The sequence below is a fragment of the Gorilla gorilla genome, chromosome 11 (genome assembly GCF_029281585.2).
Source record: "Gorilla gorilla gorilla isolate KB3781 chromosome 11, NHGRI_mGorGor1-v2.1_pri, whole genome shotgun sequence".
Classification (NCBI taxonomy): domain Eukaryota; kingdom Metazoa; phylum Chordata; class Mammalia; order Primates; family Hominidae; genus Gorilla; species Gorilla gorilla.
Genome location: NC_073235.2, coordinates 140,293,970 through 140,313,528, shown reverse-complemented (window position 1 = coordinate 140,313,528; position 19,559 = coordinate 140,293,970). Strand labels below are relative to the sequence as shown.

Here is a 19,559-nt window from a genome sequence, read left to right as displayed (position 1 = left end):
GCATCCATCCTTCTCCCCGCTGTCTGCCCCCTGAGATCAAGGACTTGTCACTTCTCTCGTGGGTCCCCAGCCTCTAGGATCAGGGCAGGTGAGTCGCAGCTCTCTCCTAGTTGTTGAAAAAGTAATGAACTTACCTGTGCTCTCTGAAGCTCACGGTCTACGCTCTACAGGTGGATTTAAAAGTAAAGCAAATCGGAGGATTAGGTAGGGGTTAAAAGCCCCCGCCCAGGGCACGGCAGGAGCACCGGGTGGGAAAGTTACTGGTGTGTTTGGGGTATGGGGAGAACTTCAGTGTGGCTGGACCTGGGGAAGGATGGGAGGGAGGGTAGTGATGGAAGAGGAGAGGAGGCTGTACTGAAGTCACCTGTGATTTTTTTCCCCCAGTGATAAGGACAGTTAACATTTCGGTGTATTTCCCACCAAGTGGTGTGACCAGATTGCTTTGGATTCTTAAGGAGGTGGCCTGGAAGCTGTACGAAGGTGGGAAGAGGAAGAGGCCCTTCCACCCACAGTGGCAGGGAAAGCTGTTGGAGGTTTCATTGCAGGGAAAAGACAGCGAGTCCAGTGACATGGGAGGGAGGGCAGATCCAGGTGACATTGCTCTGGGTGCCTGAGCTGACGCAGGTGGGTTGGCAGGGCTGACTGTGGCATCGTTCATGACTGAACTCCGGGAGCAGATACTGCACCTGCACATTGTAGGCACTAAGGAAATAGGTGTTGACTGAATCTTCCAGGCCATATTTACATTACTTCAGAGGCCATACTCCTTAAGTGACATAGTCCTCCTTGGGGGAAACCTTGAGCCGTGGCCACTTGCGCTGCCTTGGTCTTGCTGGTGGCTGCTCACTGTTTCCCAGCCCCTGGGGCACTGTGGGGACTGTGCGTCTTTGCCGAGGCTGGTTCCCATGAGTTCACTCATTCCTGCACCCACACCTGCTGCCTGCCAGCTGCTGAGCTGGAGGCTGGGGCATAGCTGTCCAAGAGGCAGACACGGCCGCTGCCTCTCAGGGCTGACTCGAGATGCCTGGAGCTCCTTAACTAAAGCCATATCCAAGTTCCAACGTCTCCTTTCTAAAAGAAGTCTCCCTTTGCTCTCTGTCCTTCATTGGAACTTTGAGCCACTTTTTGCTAACACCTAAATCCTCCATCCTGATGTGTTGAGGCCAGGAGGGCAGGTGCTGACCCCATCTTCCTCATCTTTAAGCCTTCACCAGGGATTGGCTGTGCCAGTTGCTTAGTGGAGTGCAGTGGTTGAACTTGTGGAACAGAGTTCAGTTCCCAACCCTCCTCCCCACTTTCCCTGTTGGATTGTTGTCCAGAGACAGGAGATTCACTGCCGTGGGGACTGGCCAGAGGTGTGTCTGAACAGCTCCCGCTGGTAGACGGTGTTCTCGGACACTGTGGTGAATTCAGCTTCCTGCCCCTCCCCCATCATCTGTCCACTTCCAGAAAAGAGCCACCTTTCAGAAATCATCAGAAACAACATTGCTGGGTCCTCCCATGACCCCATGACATAACAACTTCCTGGCTACAGTCCTCTTCCCCTGGCGATGTGCTCTCAGAGTGGACCGGTTCTCACTTCAGAGTCAGTTTCCGCCTCTAAATGGAAATACGGGTGCCCACTGTCTTAGTTCCTTTGTGCTGCTATAACAGATCGCCTTAGACAGGGTCATTTATAAAACCACGGAAATGTATTGTTCACAGCTGTGAAGGCTGGGAAGTCCAGCATCAAGCCTGCAGCAGAATCAGTGTCTGGTTGAGGCCCATTCCTCACAGATGGCGCCTTCTGTGTGTCATCTCATGGTGGAAGACGGGCTCCCTCCAGGCTTTTGTGTAAGGGCACTCATCGCATTCATGAGGTCTCTGCTTCAGGACCTGGTCACCTGCAGGCCCCACCTTGCATCGAGGGTTAAGTTTTGACATATGAATGGGGGGGCCACCGCCATCCAGACCATGGCCTCTACCTTGTCAGGGTAGGGACAGTATTCTAGGCAAGAGCCCTTCCAGGGCTTCACACACAGGCAATCGATCAATCATCCTTACAGCTCCTGTCCTGAAAGGCCCAGGTCTGGAATGAATGGTGAACAGCAGTTCCTGTCTGGGCAGAGGGGAGGTAGACAGAGATATCAGGCAGTTTGGTGGGTCTTCTCCGTGCTTGGGGTGCCTCCTGGAGGAAGATAAAGACCTGCAAGACTCCATCATGCTGATCCATGGGTTCACCGAAAAATTGTGGCTTTTCCTCCACCCTTGACCCTCGGCCCTCCCTGCATGGAAGTGCATGAGCCTGTTTCCACTGAGAAGACTGGCCTCTGCCACCAGCACTACTGACCCCTCCCATGTAGCCCTTCTCCTGTTCCAGATGGTGACACTACCCACCAGGGCTTACTTCAGAGCAGGAAATTGAGAAACTATATCACAGATCTGATGTCCGGGGCCAGAGAATTAACATGTTCATCTCCAAGCCTGGTACCAAGTCCCTTCACAAAAATACAGATGCCACCTTCAGGAAGCCTCCACGAGAAAGTGGAGGCAGCCAGGGAAGCCTTGGCAAGGGAAACCACACAGCGGCGCCGTCCCCAGCGCAGGTTTGCCTTGGTTCAGGAGCTCAGTGGGCAAGCCCTGGGGGCTGGCTGGGAAAGGAAGTTGATGAGCAGCTACGGAGGGGCGTCCAGTCTGCACGAGGACTCAGAGCTTCTCAGGCAGACAGCCATCTGAGCCATGATGTGGGACATAACGTGACTCACTCTGGGTCCATTGAGAGCATCATCCGCGTGGGCCTACCTCAAACCTCTTTCACCAGCACTCCAGCCTTGCTCTTCCAGTTCCCAGAGGATGGAAAGCCCTGCTTTGGATTACAGCAGGAGCAGGGCAGGAGAACTGCAGCCCTCCCCAGGAATGCTGAAGGACCCGTGGAGGAGAGCCCTCTCTCGCGCATGGAACTTGGAGCCAGCACCCTGCCCAGAAGTGGGGCTGGCTGAGGTCAGGGTCTATGTGATGCTCAGGAGGTGAATGGTGTCTCCTTTGTCCTGCTGGACGTTTTCAGGTGCATCTTTCAGTAGCTCAATCACAGCACTTCCAAAATAAATCAGTGGATGATGCCTGCCCCAATAAATGCCTCTTCCTTCCCAGGACACCATCACTTCCAGTAACTTTTTCATGTTTTTTGGAGTAAAAACTTTGGAACCATTTTGAAATCCTTTCTCCTTTCTCTACTAAATCTGATCAAATACCCAGCTGGTCTTTTCCTTCATCTCTGTCTGATCATTTTGATCCTCTTTTGGCATGTTTGCTGATACCACCAAGCTCTGCAGCTGGTCCCCCTTATCCCTCATCTGTGGATTACTAGCATAAGCCACCTTCTGGACTTGGTGTCTCCAGGGTAGGGTGTCTGAGACAATCTATGGGGTAGGGGAAGCAAATATAGAATTTCTGTTATATATATCTTCAACTAAAAATTAGAAATCCAATGTTACTAATTTTTGATCTATAAGCTCATTTCAAGCGGTCACTCACTCAAGGCATTTCAGGGGCTGGCAGTGGCGTACTCTCTCATTACATCATTTTCCACATATTCTGATGTATTTCGGTAGACCAGGTTAAAAGGATTTATGGATTGCCTAACCTAGTTTTAACTAAAACTCAAAGAGTAGATAAATGGCTTCAAAAGATTTAAAAGATTCCCAAAAGCCACAAATAAACAAGAAAATGAGAGACTTGTTTCTTAGTTCAGGCAGGAGCTCTTCACTGGCCTCAGTATAAGGTTATCAGACAGGATAAGAACGTTTAGTAACCATCAAAACTATTTAAACATTAATTTACATTTCCTATCATTAATGATTAACTTCATTCTAAGTGGATATTGTGCCTTTATTTATTAACTAATGATGATAGACTAGGAACATAATTTATACATAAATATGCAAATACTTGTGGGAGTTTAAAAATACTTGCGGATCATTTCCACTATCAAAAACATCTGGGTGCTAAGGGCAGGTGCCATGGCTTATGCCTGTAATCCCAGCTACTCGGGAGGCTGAGGCAGGAAAATCGCTTGAACTCAGGAGGCAGAGCTTGCAGTGAGCTGATACTGCGCCACTGCACTCAGCCTGGGAGACAGAGCGAGACTCCCTCTCAAAAAAAAAAAAAAAGGGTTCTAGACCAGGAATTCATTTTTTTTTTTTTTGCAGTAAAGAAAGTTTAATTGATGCAAGGATCTGATGAGAGCTGGATTCCTCTTGCAGTGGGGAAAACAGGCATCTGAACATGAAATTTGAGTCCAATTTCAGAGGGTGATATTTTAAAGTCCATCCATGGGCTATCTGAATTCCCATTCTACACTGTCCCAATTTAATCCACTATCTACAAAAGCCAGAATAATCTTCTGCAATACGTTTCCATCATGCTGTGCATCAGAACTGCAGAATGGCTCTAGGGCGGCTGCTGCAGCAGTTCTGGAGGGTACCAGCAGGTGCGAAATGCATCAGTTCACTTGTGATGAGTGATAGTCACAGTGCTGAAGTTTGTGAGATTATTTGCTTTAAATGTTATTGTCATAAAATTTCACCTTCACTAAGTGCTACTGGGTGCCAGGAATTTTGCAGCAGGAAAGTGCCTGGTAGGAAGATGTCAGGCTTGGGATGATCACATGCCATGTGTGCCTCTGGGAAGCTCGCTGAGGGTGGTGGGTCCTTGGCACACAGTGCCAGTTCTGTAGCCAAACCCCTAGAGCACCTTCGAGTAGCTCTCTTAGGGTAGCTTCCTGAGAGCTGGGACCAAGATTGCCTTTTCGTCCCTCAGAGAGCCTTATTCTGGATGCTTAGAAAATGTGGCTTGACTGAATGAAGAGTCCTTTCTTAAGGTACTATATCAAACAGGATGTGAAAACCAATTTTCTTTTTACTTGGGGAAGAGTAATGATGCAAACGTAGGTACTTATTGACTAGCAATGTAATCAATTTTCACCTAACATGGGATTTATTAACTATTAATTCAATTGGTTAAAAAAAAAAGTGACAGGACTTTCAGCTACAGGACTTTCAGCAATGGGGATAAACGTTATAGGAAACTAACCCTCCTTCCAACAATCATGAACCTCAAACAAAGTCTAGAAAACAGCCCTCTGGAGGCCGTGGGGAGTAAACAAATGCACACTGGGACTGGAGCGGACACAACCTTTGAAGGAAGAGAAGTAAATAAGAAGACGTCTGCTTTCCCAGAGGACATACCCCAGCCTGCAAGGCACATTGGGAGGCCTTGAGAATGACTGGACCGAGGAGTTAGATGTCTGGGTCTGGGGCTATAAGTGCAGCTGGAAACTGTGGGAAGATCCCAGAGAAGAGGGACCATAGAAGCTTGGGCCTCAAGACTTGCGTACTAACTTATCCAGAATCCATGGCTAAGTCCCGAACTACGCATGTGTGCGGTGAGATGCCAGGAAATGCAGAAGGAGCCAACAGCTGGAAGCCTGAAAAAGCTGAGCAGAGATTTCAAGATTTCAGCCCAGTGCTGGGGAGATAAAGTCAGGAATTCAAGTCCCACCAAGTTAGAGAGTCTTTCCATTGAAATCTCAGAAGACTGTGCCTTAATAGTGAGACATAGGACTAAGGGCTATGACAGAAAAACCAAAATGGGCCTGGATGCGGTGGCTTACGCCTGTAATCCCAGCACTTTGGGAGGCCAAGGTGGGTGGATCACCTGAGGTCAGGAGTTCAAGACCAGCCTGGCCAACATGGTGAAACCCTGTCTCTGCTAAAAAAAAATACAAAAATTAGCCAGGTGTGGTGGCAGGCGCCTGTAATTCCAGCTACTTGGGAGGCTGAAGCAGGAGAATCGCTTGAACCTGGGAGGTGGAGGTTGCAGTGAGCTGAGATCGCACCTAATTGCACTCCAGCCTGGGCGACAAGGGCTAGACTCCATCTCAGAAAAACAAAACAAAACAAAACAAAACAAAATGAGCACAAACCTAGAACCAAGTCTCAGTAAGATCAAGGCAAGATGCATGATGGAGGTATATTTATTAACTGCCTGCTTGAACCAAATTCAACACGCTTCAGAAGAAAAGAACAGAGTCCAGAGTCCAGATCCCCTGTAAAGTGTTGTCCACCATGTCCAGCACAGCAGAGACTTCCTAGACAAGAAGAATCAGGAAAATGAGACTTGGGGCAGGAGGAAAAATAGTCAACTGAGAAATACTCACAGATGACCTAGATGTTGGAATTAGCAGATAAGTCATATAAAATAACCATGGGAAAGATGGATATAATCGATGAAGAGATAGGGAATGTCAGCAGAGATCTGGGAATTGCAAACGTGGAAATTGTAGAACTATAAATTACAATATTTGAAATGAAAAATTTATTGAATAATATTAACAACAGGTCAGATAAGGTAGACGAAAGGATCCGTGGACTTGAGGCCTGGTCAAAAAAATTACCCAAACTGGACAGAGAGGAGAAAACTTTTTTCTTTAAAAAATTTTTTGGGGCTGGGCATGGTGGCTCATGCCTGTAATCCCAGCACTTTGGGAGGCTGAGGCAGGTGGATCACGAGGTCAGGAGTTCAAGACCAGCCTGACCAACATGATGAAACCCTGTCTCTACTAAAAATACAAAAATTAGCCAGGCATGGTGGCGCGCACCTGTAATCCCATCTACTCAGGAGGCTGAGGCAGGAGAATCACTTGAGTCCAGGAGGCGGAGGTTGCAGTGAGCTGAGATCGCGCCATTGCACTCCAGCCTGGGTGACAGAGCGAGACTCCATCTCAAAAAATAAACAAACAAATAAATAAATAAAAACGTTCACAATTCTGAATAGTTGAAATCAGGAGAAACAATATTTTTTTTTTTTGAGATGAAATTTCACTCTTGTTGCCCAGGCTGGAGTGCCATGGTGTGATCTCGGCTCACTGCAACCTCTGCCTCCTGGGTTCAAGAGATTCTCCTGCCTCAGCCTCTCGAGTAGCTGGGAATACAGGCGCCCACCACCATGCCCAGCTAATTTTTTGTATTTTTAGTAGAGATGGGGTTTCCCCATGTTGGCCAGGCTGGTCTTGAACTCCTGACCTCAGGTGATCCACCTGCCTTGGCCTCCCAAAGTGCTGGGATTACAGGTGTGAGCCACCGCACCCGGCCAAGAAACGATATTTTTTAAAAGAACAGGTTCCAGGGATTCAGGATCCCACAGTGGTTAACTGAATTTTGACAAGGCACCAAAATAATTCTGTGGAGAAAGAAAAGTCTTTTTTAGTAAATGAAGCCAGGACCATTATATGACAAAATTGAACTCTGATGCTTACTCCACACTGTACACATCAAGTAAATCAGGATACTTATTGTGTGTAGTGTTAAGTTTAGACCTAAACTTAAAAGCAAAAATTATTAAGTTTCTGGAAGAATATGTAGGAGAATATCTTTGGAACCTTGAGGTAGGCAAAGATTTCTTGGACCATTAACAAAAAGCACAATCATAAAATACAACTATTTATTTATTTATTTTCCTCCAAGACAGAGTCTCACTCTATTGCCCAGGCTGGAGTGCAATGGCATGGTCTAGGCTCACTGCAACCTCCACCTCCCAGGTTCAAGTGATTCTCCTGCCTCAGCCTCCCAAGTAGCTGGGATTACAGGGGGCCTCTACCACGCCCAGCTAACTTTTGTATTTTTAGAGACAGGGCTTCACCATGTTAGTCAGGCTGGTGTCAAACTCCTGACCTCAGGTGATCCGTCCGCCTCAGCCTCCCAAAGTGCTGGGATTACAGGCATGAGCCACTGCACCCGGCCAGAAAATACAAAATTGATAACTTGAATTTCATCACAATTTTAGAATTCTGCCTTTTAAAAAACTCCATTATGAAAATGAAAACACAAGCCACAAACCAGGAGAAAATCTCCACAATATGTAGATGTGATCAAGCACTTGTCTCCAGAATATATAAAGACTTCCTGAAAGTCAACAGGAAAAAGATGAACAAGTCATTTAGACAGTGGGCAAAGGACTTGGAGACTTGAGCAGACACCGCATATAAGGAGATATACAAATGGCCAAGGAGATATAAAGAAAGGTGCTCACCATCTTTATCATCAGGGATATGCAAAATAGAACCGCAGTAAGATATAACTTCACACCCACTAGAGTGTCTACAGTTAAAAAGACTGACAAGACCAAATGTTGGTGAGGATGCGGGGCAGCTGGAACACTCATGCATTGCTGGTGGGAGTGGAACATTGCACAGCCAGCCTGGAATGCTGTTTGGAGTTTCTTGGAAACATAACCTACCATATGATCCAGTCATTCAACTCCTAAGTATTTACCCAAGAGAAGTGAAAACATGCCCGCAAACAGACATGTACAAGGATGCTCGTGGAAATCTGATTCACAATATCCAAAAATTGAAAACAATCCAATGTCCATTAACAGGTGAGGGGATAAGCAAATTATCCTAAATCACGGATGCCATACCATGTGGCAATAACATGAACTCCTAATGCAGGCAGCAATGTGAATGAATCTCAAAAACGTTGTGTTGAGCGAAAGAAGCCACTCACAAAACCATATATATGGAATGATTCCATTTCTATGATATTCTAGGGCAGGAAAAACCTATGCTATGATGATAGAGTTTAGAAGAGGGGTGACCTTTGGAGGGTGGGTGGGTGGGTTGGCTACAAAGGGGCACAAGGAAATTTTGGGGGTGATGGAAATATTCTGTATCTTCAGTGAGGTTGTGGTTATGTGGGGTGAACAGCCATGCAGTTTATCTGGGTGTAAGGGGCTTCCCGAAGGATGGGACTTTAGTTTTAAAACTGGACCCCTCTATGGTGTGCATGTGCACATTTGCCAAAAGTTGCATGTGCAAATGCATACTTAACATTTATGCCTCTTATTATGTCTAAATCATACTTCAATTTAAAAAAGAGTATTTAAAAAAATCATGGTGGGAAAACAACCAAACCAGTGAAAACACAAGCAAGCAATAGAAGAGGGTGTTTGCCTTTGAGGTATCATATTGAACTCACAGTTTGACTGTAATAAATGTTGAAAGGTCCATAACGTAGGGGGCTGCCTGACGCATCACTTCCTCCAGGCTGTGGAGACCCAGACAATAGATGCTCTGGAGGCACATTTAGTGTTTTGCACAGTTGACTCCCGTTTTCTAGAAGAGCTTGGGGGTTGGAGTAGTTCCATCTATTTGCCCCTTCTCCATTTTCACAGGGCCTCAGATACCCATGGCATTCGGTTCTCCTACAGAAGAACCACAGGTGAGTATCATCAGGACTCGACGATAAGGCGGTGACTCACCCACAGTCCCGGGCTGGCTTTACTGTCTCATTTGTGAAAAGGATAATGAAGCTCGATTCTTCCCTGCCCCTCTGCCAGTTAATCACAGTTAATCCCATTTCTCGTGGTGGTTAGGGGCTGTTCTGCACTCCTGGTCACTGACTGAGTGTCTGTAACCCAGAAGGCAGAGCCAGGGTATGCCAGGCTGTGTGTGGATTTTGCTGCTGTTTTTCCATGAACTGTCACACAGCTGATTTTTGCTGTAAGATGGCTCCTGCAGCCTTCGACAGTTCACACACATCCCTACATCCCGTGGGGCATGTTGAGTATGGAATCACGATGTTCCTCCACCATTCCGATGTAGCTAGGCAGCTTTTCCCCTTGAGGAATCACTGTATTTTTGAGCAAAACACCATCCTTATCAATCACTCAACCGCAGTCCTCCAGAACGGAAATGTAGCACAGATGTTTCAGATCTCTTTCAATGTTATAGGAAGACGCTTACCATATTTTTGGCAGTGGCTTTTAAAAGCACTCTATGTCCTTGACTTGCCAATTTTAAAATAGCACAAACATTTCATCAAGTTTTTTTGTTGTGCTGAATAATGCTCTGAAGACTTTTTCATGAGAAAATCACTTGAGATTTCTCTACATTGAGATAGCACCCAACAATTGAACACCTTCTGGAGAGGCCTGGGCTTTGCTTTATTTTAGTCTCAGCCATAAACGACGCTTAAGGGGACAGGCCCATCTGAAGCATTCTGTGCCAGCTTCCAGTCTATTTTAGGAACATAATAGGAAAATAGTTTGCCACTTACTCATTTGCATCCTGTGCTCAAGTAGAATTCTTTCTATCAACATCCCCAGACAAAGAACAGTTCATAAAATTAGCTACAGTTTATAAAATCCAGGCTGGCCTCAAGCAGCACAAAGATGATGTGGGTTTTCTTCCTATGGAAGATTTTTCCTACACTGAAATGTTATCACAATGCAAGACAGGGCCATCGAAAGGATCAAATGAAATCACCCCTGTATGTTCCATTGGCACAAAGCTCAGTGCCGCTGTAAGTGCACAATAGGGCCCCTACTCTGTGCAGTGTGTGGAAGGAGAGATACTGGGATGAGTGAGGCACAGTCCCTGCCTTCAGTGGGTCTCAAGATGTCAAAGGAGTGATGAGTGTGTAGATAACCAATCCTGTGCAATGACTGCATCTCGGTGGGAAAATCAGGAAGGAGCACTTGCTGTAAGGATGGATATTGGAGGGGCTGTAGCAGAGGAGAGTCCAGGCAGAGGAAGCCGGACCCTGCAGCCTTCATTTCACCTGGTCCTCACGGGTCATGGTTTCACTATGGTAAGCGTGGAAGTTCTAAACTGTCTCTGCATCCTCTTTGGAAACTCCTGTCTGGTCACTCTAAGAAGGGGACTCAGGATCCTTGCTCAGCAAGAGACCTTAGCTGTTGACCAACACTGCTGCCTGCCCTGATGGAACAGAGATAAGATACCCCTCCCAAAAAGAAGGAGGGCCTCTGGCCTCGGAGTGGAGAGGAGGTGGGATGGGTCAAGGCCTGATCCCAAGAAAGAGGACAGCCCTCCAGAGCAAGCCCAGATAACAGGACAAAGACTAAGATGTACCAGTGTCTGGCTGAGAAAGGAGACAGATATTCATGTGCGTGTGTGTGCGTGTTGTATGTGTGTCAGAGAGAGAGAGAGAGAGAGGAGAGAGAATGTCAGGTAGCTCATTAACTTTCTGCTTCCCAATCTCGGGTGAGAACTTGCTTTAGTCTTTTCCTGCTGGTTGATGAATGGATTTTAGGAAAAGCCATTGAAACAGTATACTCGGATTGTTTCAAATTGTTTCATTTCCTAAAGGGATGTGGCAGTTCCTGCATTCACATAGCCATTGAGTCCTGTGCTGGTCCCTGTGTGCTCCAGGTGGGAAGCCTGACCTTTTTGTTTTTGTATTTTTCATTTACCCACCCATTCACTCACTCACTCACAAATTCAACCAATATTCACGGAGTGACCCTTGGGAATAAGAGCAGTGGTGCATTCTTCTTTGGCTGAACTCAAGGTGAAGGCAAGTCGCCTCCAGGATACTTGAAAGGCCCTCTTTTCTCTTGCCCCGTTATAGCATATCTTGTGGTTATCAGGGCTCCCACAATTGTCATCCTTGGAATAAAAAACCTTCCTCTGTGCAGTCTCACTCCAGCTTCTCCCCCAGTTCTGCCTCCTTAGAAAATGTCTTCTTCTGGACCCTGCTATGTTCTGGGAGGATAATTTCCTACTCAGGCCTCAGTATTTAGGGAGAAGAATCCTCCCCAGTGAACCTGGATAGGAAAAAGATAAATGGAAGCAGACCAGGTTTCTGCTCCCACTTGCCTGGTTTCTAAATTGATATTTTCTTCCAATGCATCCATAGCATTCCTGGGGGTTGGGGTTGGGGGCTGAGTGCGTCTGATGATTCTAACAGCCCCTTATGTCTTAGGGGCTTACCATATACTGTTACTACAACATGTCTAGTGCCGATGTGAATAACTTAATTTTTATATTGTTATTTAACTTGCAAAGCTCTCTTTGGGCTCCTCGATAGACAATAAGCTCTCTGAGGACAGGGATTGTTTTCTATTTCTGTGTGGCCCCACAGTTTCTGGCACAGTTCTGGGAGCTTGGGAAGGTTTCTGATAAGTACTTAATGAAGGACGAGATCTACTATGCAAGAGAAAGGGTGCGTTGACTCCATCCTGTGCTGGTCACATTGCTCCTGGGAGTTTGGTTTAGTCCTGGGAATAAATTTAAATGGGAAATTCAGAGTGTACAGAAGAGCAACTGGGGGTTAGATGCTGTGATGAAGCTGAGCAGAGTGGACTGTCGGGATTACCAAGGGCAGAGGAGGAGGCCTGAGTGAGGTTCCCCATGCAATGGGAGGAGGGCTGCTCTCAGAACAGAGCCTGAGGGCGGAATGGGGTTTCTTGGCAGCACAGGGTCTCAGGACAGGATGTACCGTCAGAGACAGCCCAGAGGAGGCGCTAGTGTCAGGCAGCGCTAGTTCCAGGGCATGATAACAGGTGTTTTATGAAAAATGCATTTCAGCTCCAGTACCTTTGGGGAATGCTGCAGTTAACAAAGGTAAACAGGTCTCAGCACTGTGAGACTGCTGGAGGTCTTTGATATGCAATTGTGCATTGACTCTCTAGGAAGGAATGCCAGGAATGGTCATTCCAAACCCACTTGACCCCTTATCTTGGAAACACATCATACAGGTTGAGCATTCACAGAGGCCAGTTATGGAGATAACAGAATACAGGGTCTGTCTGACAACACATGGGCCCAGGGCCTTTCCCGTTGTAAGCCTGCAACAGAGTGACGCAACCACTGAGCCGAGCCCCCTCTTTGGTGCTTCCTGTGGCTTTCTGAACAACCACTGGCGTCTTTCCTTCCCCCCTGGAATCAGAATGCCTATTAGGTACATTTGTTCTGATAACTTGAAACAGTATATGACCAGGTCAGTCGTCATGCTTTGGAGTTTGCAGGCAATGCATGGTTTAATGATGATTATTAAAGCGACAGCCATCCCTTTGTGGGGTCTCTGTTCTGCTGAGAACTCCCCTTTGCTCAGAGCTTCCTCCTTCCACCATGTTTGTTCATGTGCTTCCCGCTCCTCCCCCCACCTCCCCAAGCTTCCCAGCCCTTGATGACCCCATGTGAATTTGGGATGGGGTGGAGTGACTGACAGCCTGGTAGGGCTGGTCCCCTCTCAACACCTGAGCTGTGGACTGCTGTGAGCACAGAGAAGCAGAGCAGCCAGACAAAAGGCACAGAGATTATCCCCATCACAGGGATGACGGCTCTGCCTTTACTGATTCCAGGCCCAGCTGTCCCCAGTTTCCATGATCAACCTCAGCAGATATCTAATAAAATCTCCTTTACTCTAGTTACCTTGAGTTGGTTTGATAAATTGCAACCAAAGAACTTTTTAAAATACACTGTTGAGACTGGGCACAATGGCTCACACCTATAACCCCAGCACTTTGGGAGGCCGAGGCAGGAGGATTGCTTGACTCCAGGAGCTCAAGACTAGCCTGGGCAACAAAGTGAGACCCTGTCTTAAAAAAAAAAATGTACACCGTTGAGTTACTAGTGCTAAGCTTTGTGCATACCTGATCTCAGGAGGTTCATTTTCATACCCTCCCACAGGTTAGGCCCAGATTTATCTGACTTTTACAGATAGATGAACTGAGCCTCTGAGAGGTTGAGTAAACTACACCCAGCAGCTTATTCCAGCAAGGAGGGCAGTGAGCCCCAAACCCAAGACCATCAGGACAAGTCTGGTGCCTCTCTCTGTGCTTGCCAAACTTACCTCGCTATCTGCAGGGTGGAATGCCAGGTCAGGCCCAGACTGGCCTCTACTAGGAGCAGATGCCGGGGGTTCCATCTGCAGAGGGGAGAAGAGAGGGCTCTGTTGTTCTGAGAGCTACCCTGGAGCCCATTCTGCCCGCAGGGAGGAGAGACCAGGTGGTGGCTGGGGAGTGATCCCCAGGCAAGGGCCCCTGCTTGGAGCCCAAAGCCCACCCATGGGGCTTTGCAGTGTCAGCTCAGCCCGCTTCTGCCCAGCTGCAGCTTCCTCAGCCCCTGCCCTTCTTCAGCTGCAAGGAGTGATGGGGACTTTCCTGTTGGGGAATTCTAGCCATAGCCTAGGTCTCATGGGAGCCAGCGTGAAGCAATTCAGTTCTAGGTACCAAATTATAATCCACCTCCTCTCTAGAGTGTCACCGCTGTCACAGCCCCACTCCTGTTCCTTTTCTCTGTCTGTCTTATTGATTTCTGCCATCATGGCCAAATGCTTAGCCAGAAAATATGGTGGTCCAGTTGGTCACTTGGAGCCCAAAACCCAACACACGGTGAACGTGCATTTGTGTTGTGATCATTATCGATGTTGGTTACACTTGGTGCCGGGTACTCTTCAGCTGTGGCTGGTTTCATGAGCGTCCATGTGAAGAGACCACCAAACAGGCTTTGTGTGAGCAATAAAGCTGTTTATTTCACCTGGGTGCAGGTGGGCTGAGTCTGAAAAGAGAGTCAGCAAAGGGAGATAGGGGTGGGGCCGTTTTATAGGATTTGGGTAGGTAAAGGAAAATTACAGTCAAAGGGGGGTTGTTCTCTGGCGGGCAGAGTGGGGGTCACAAGGTGCTCAGTAGGGGAGCTTTTGAGCCAGGATGGGCCAGGAGAAGGAATTTCACAAGACAATGTCATCAGTTAAGGCAGGAACAGGCCATTTTCACTTCTTTTGTGGTGGAATGTCATCAGTTAAGGCAGGAACCGGCCATCTGGATGTGTATGTGCAGGTCACAGGGGATATGATGGCTTAGCTTGGGCTCAGAGGCCTGACAGCTGGGGTGGGGGAGCCTAATGCAGGGCCGGCGGCACAGGCATGTCACCCCTGCATTCCCTCGGGGCCTGTGCTCAGAAGGACCCAGGCTGGGTCAGATGCTCTGTGTTAGGCTAATAACCTCCCAAAGGGAGTTAGTTATGTTACGTTCTGTGTTAGTTTCCTGGGCTGCCATAAGACCTTACCACAAGCTGTGTGGCATATAACAGAAATGTATTGGCTCAAGTCTTGCAGGCCAGAAGACTGAATCAAGGTGTCAGCAGACGTGGCTCCTTCTGGAGGCTCTGAGGGTGAATTCATTCCTGGCCTCTCTCTGGCCTCTGGTGCTCCTGGTGGTCCTGGGCACTGCTTGGCCTGTGGACCATCACCCAATTTCTGCCTCTGCCTTCCCATGGCCTCTTCCCTCTGTGTGCGTTTCTCTGTCCAAATCTCTCTTTTCTCATGGGGAAGCCAGTCATTGGATTTAGGGCTCACCTGAATCCAGGATGACCTCATCTTAAGACACATTCTAAGGTGCCAGGTGGACATAATTTTGCGGGGACACTCTTCAACCCAGCACAAGCTCCTAGAGTATAAAAGCTTCCTATATGGCTTGGGAACTCCCAAAGGACAGGGCCTGGCATAAATGCCCAATTTGCTTCTTTTTTTTTTTTGAGACAGAGTCTCGCCCTGTCACCCAGGCTGGAGTACAATGGCGTGATCTCGGCTCACTGCAACCTCCAATTCCTGGGTTTAGGTGATTCTCCTGCCTCCGCCTCCTGAGTAGCTGGGATTACAGGCATGTGCCACCACGCCCACCTAATTTTTGTATTTTTAGTAGGGACGGGGTTTCACCATGTTGGGCAGGCTGGTCTCAAACCCCTGACCTCGTGATCCACTTGCCTCAGACTCCCAAAGTGCTGGGATTACAGGCCTGAGCCACCGCGCCTGGCCCATTTGCTTTTCTTTTAAGAGACAGGGTCTCGCACTAGCACCCAGGCTGGAGTGCAGTGGCATGATCTCGGTTCACTGCAGCCTCGACCTCCCAGGCACAAGCAATCATCCCACCTCCGCCTCCCAAGTAGCTGGGACTACAGGCACACGCTACTAAACCCAGCTAATTTTTGTATTTTTTTTTTTTTGTAGAGACAAGATCTGTCTATGTTGCCCAGGCTGGTTTCAAACTCCTGGGCTCAAGTGATCTTTCCCCCTTGGCCTCCCAAAGTCCTGTGATTACAGACCTGAGCTACTGTGCCCAGCCAACAAATTTGCTTTTCACAGAGACAAATCTCCACAAAAGGCTGACCTTGTCATGAATATTTATGACATCTAAGGCATTATGGGTTGAACTGTCTCTCTCTAGAATTCATATGTCCAAGTCCTAACCTCCGTACCTCAGAATGTAATCTTACCTGGGGAGAAGGTCTCTATGGTGAGGTCACCAGGATAGGCCCTAAACCAATATGACCGTGTCCTTATGAAAAGGGTAAATTTAGACACACAGACACACACATGCCATGTGACATGAAGGCGGCGATAGTGATGCTTCCACAAGCCAAGGAACACCAAGAATTCCCAGCGAAGCACCGGGAGTGTGGAACAGATTCTCCGCAGAGCTTCCAGGAGGAGCTGCCCTGCCGCCTTCTGGCCTCTTCTTGGGCTTCTGGCCTCCAGGACTGCGAGACAATCAGTTCCTATTGTTTAGGCCACTCAGGTTGTGGTAGGTGGTTACAGTAGCCCTGGCAAAGTCACACACAGGGCTGGGGGCAGCATCGTTTCTCCGCTTTCTTTCTTTTTTTTTCTTTTGAGATGGAGTCTAACTCTGTCACCCAGGCTGGAGTTCAGTGGCATGATCTCGGCTCGCCGCAACCTCGGCCTCCTGGGTTCAAGCGATTGTCCTGCCTCAGCCTCCTAGGTAGCTGGGATTACAGGCACGTGCTGCCACGCCTGGCTAATTTTTGTATTTTTAGTAGAGACGGGGTTTCGCCATATTGGCCAGGCTGGTCTCGAACTCCTGACCTCAGGTGATCCACCCGCCTCGGCCTCCCAAAGCTGGGATTACAGGCGTGAGCCACCACACCTGGCCGTTTCTCCATTTTCTACGGGAGACATGTTTTCCACATGTTTGGACCTTCCTTTGGGGATAACTGTGAGTGAGCATCTCACTTGAGAACCTCCCTCACATCCTCCACGTACTTCGCCCATGGTGGGCAGGTGGGGAGGTGGGCCCAGCAGCCTGTGGCCTCGGTGTGCTTGCTGCATATGGAGTGGACCCCATGGGGCCTCCTCCAGTGAGCCTCCAGGCTTGGGATGGGCCAGGTGCTGGAGCAAGTCCATTCCAGAGCTTGGTTCTTTTAAAAATTTCTATAATATATATACATATATTTTATAGACAGAGTCTTGCTCTGTTGCCCAGGCTGGAGTGCAGTGGCACGATCATAGCTCACTGCAACCTTGAATTCCTGGGCTTAAAGGATCCTCCCCCTTAGCCTGCCAAGTAGCTGGCAGCTAATTAAAAAAATAAAAGGGTGTTTTTTTTAAAAAAAAAATTGATTGGGGGGAATCTCACTACGTTGCCCAGGCTGGTCTCGAGCCCCTGGCCTCAAGCCATCCTCCCGCCTCAGGCTCCCAAAGTGCTGGGCTTACAGAGTGAGCCACCAGGCTGGCCAGAGCCTGGTTCTTAGTGGGCCAGTCAGGGAATTTCAATGAAAAGTAAGGAGCCAAAGAAAGAAGACAAGGAAGTTGAAATAGGTCGGGGCTGAGATAATCCTTAGAGAGCAACATCTCGGGTCTCAGGTGTTTATCTAAACCGAGCTGAATTCCAACCCCCACCCGCACCTCCTGCATCTTCCTGGGGCTCTCAGCTTTGCTTTTTCAGAACGGTGTTCATTGTGTGTTGCCGCTGGCTGGATGTGAGGGTGAGTGATTTTACCGTAGCATCAAGTGTAGCCCAGAGCAACAGATGAACTCCGGAACAGAGTCATTTCCTGGATTCTGCCCTCTGGGTTCTAGATGCTTCCTGACAGTTCCGTTTCTTGACGTGCAGTTGCCGAGTCAAAGGCTGTGTTGTTGAATTCATTGCTACGCATCCCAGGTTTGCCCTCTCAGAAAACTGCACTGCCAGACAGTCTCAGCAACGGTTGGTGGACGGTCTCTACTGTTTTGCCAAAGCCTGGATGTGATGAGGCTTTGCCAATCTGACCTCCATGCTGACCGGCGCCTGCACGTGCCGGTGAGGCTGAACGCTCCTGCTAGCGCTGCCTGCACACCTGGGACTCACTTTCAGCGAATTGTCTGGCTGTGCCTTTGTCCATTTTTTGCTGATTTATAAATCAAGGATTTTAAAGCCACATGTTTGTGGCAGTTATTGTCCCAGCATTTTGTTTTATCCATAAGCTTTTCTTGATATACAGGTGGCTTTCATTTGCAGAGGTCATTATTTCCTCCCTCTTATGGTTTGGTTTTTGCATTTGCCTCTGTGGGGTAGGTTAAGAAAGTTGTGGATTTGAATCCTTGTTCGATAGCTACGTAACTCTGGGGAATGTACTTAATCTCTCTGAGCCTCAATTTTCTCATCCGTAAAATGGGGATAACAATATCCACCTCCCTGGTTTGTTGGTGTGTATGGAAAAACTCTCTCAAACCGTGTTTTTCCTCTTTCACTCCACCACCACCTCCACAATCATCAACACAGAAGACGTCTGCAATCAAAGGCGTGGGGGTTTCCCCACACATTAAGCAGTGGGCCCCAGCTGGGTGTTCAATTCTGACACTGTCCACCTGGAGATAGCACCAGATTCCCACTGGGTGGGGGGCTCAGTCCCCACGACTGCCACCCACCCCAGACACCAGTCATAAGCCTGGGCCTCTCGAACTTCTGACGGATGGGCTTCAAGTTGGGGTTCCCATGACCTCCTCTCTGTGTTGATCAATTTGCTGGAGCAGCTCACTGAACTCAGGGAAATAACTATGTTTGCTGGCTTATTGTAAAGGATGTTACAAAGGACACAGATGAAGAGATGCGTAGTGCGAAGTATGGGGGAAGGGGCAGGGAGCTTCCAAGCCCTTCCTGGACACATCATCCTCTGGGAACCTCCACGAAGTCAGCTCTCCACGGCTCCCTGAACCCAGTCCTCTTGGGTTTTTATGGAAGCTTCATGTTGACAGAATTCCTTCCCGCATGGTATGAGGCGGGACCCTCCCAGGGGAGGCTGTTAAGACCCACAGTCAGAAAAGTGAGGGAAGGTTAGAGTCCTGCCTTGTGGCAGGAAAAAGGAAGGCGAGAGGGTCAGAGAGGTTCTGTTACCTGAGGGTGGCACCCAGGATTAGCACATCCAACATTATAACAGAAAACTGTCACAAGGGCTACGGGAGCTATGAGCCAGAAACTGTGGATGAAAAAAAAATATATATATATGTGAACATCAGAGTTGGTCATTTTATAATTTACGTAAACACTGGGCAGGGAGTGTAATAAGCACTTAATAAATGATACCTTTCCATATTCCTTGATTTTAAGTCAACAAATGTGATGTGGTTCATCAGCTACTATTTAGATATCTTGAGAAAGGCAGAAGACCTCAAGACGCAGGTCCTGTTCTTGAAGGAAAGGAGAAGAGAATCCTTGTCTGGGGAGCATGCTCTGCACGTAGGCGACCAGCAGGATTGGAAGGGACCATCAGTGTGGTCCTGGAGGAATCCATCAATGGAGGCCCCGAGGGGCCGTGAAGGGCTTCCCCATGTAAACTGCAGGGCCTGGTCTGCTGCTCCCACCCCCGTGCACCTCACCTCCAGTTAAGCCCTGCAGCTTATCACCTCAGTGGGGAGACAAAGCAGTGCTTTGGAATGTGACCCCTTTGATAGCTTCAATGTTGCAGGTTCCGCAGTGGCTTTCATGCTAGTCAGGGTGCAGTGGAG

At 48.2% G+C, this 19,559-nt stretch overlaps 1 long non-coding RNA gene across 1 annotated transcript; it reads right to left on the bottom strand.

Moving 5' to 3' along the window:
• Positions 1-11,654: 11,654 nt before the first annotated feature.
• On the bottom strand, positions 11,655-17,614 carry LOC109025883 (uncharacterized). The gene is made up of 3 exons (XR_008677848.1): positions 17,475-17,614; positions 13,635-13,709; positions 11,655-12,057 (listed from the first exon to the last, which is right to left on the bottom strand). It is a non-coding gene; the product is annotated as an uncharacterized lncRNA (long non-coding RNA).
• Positions 17,615-19,559: the final 1,945 nt, after the last annotated feature.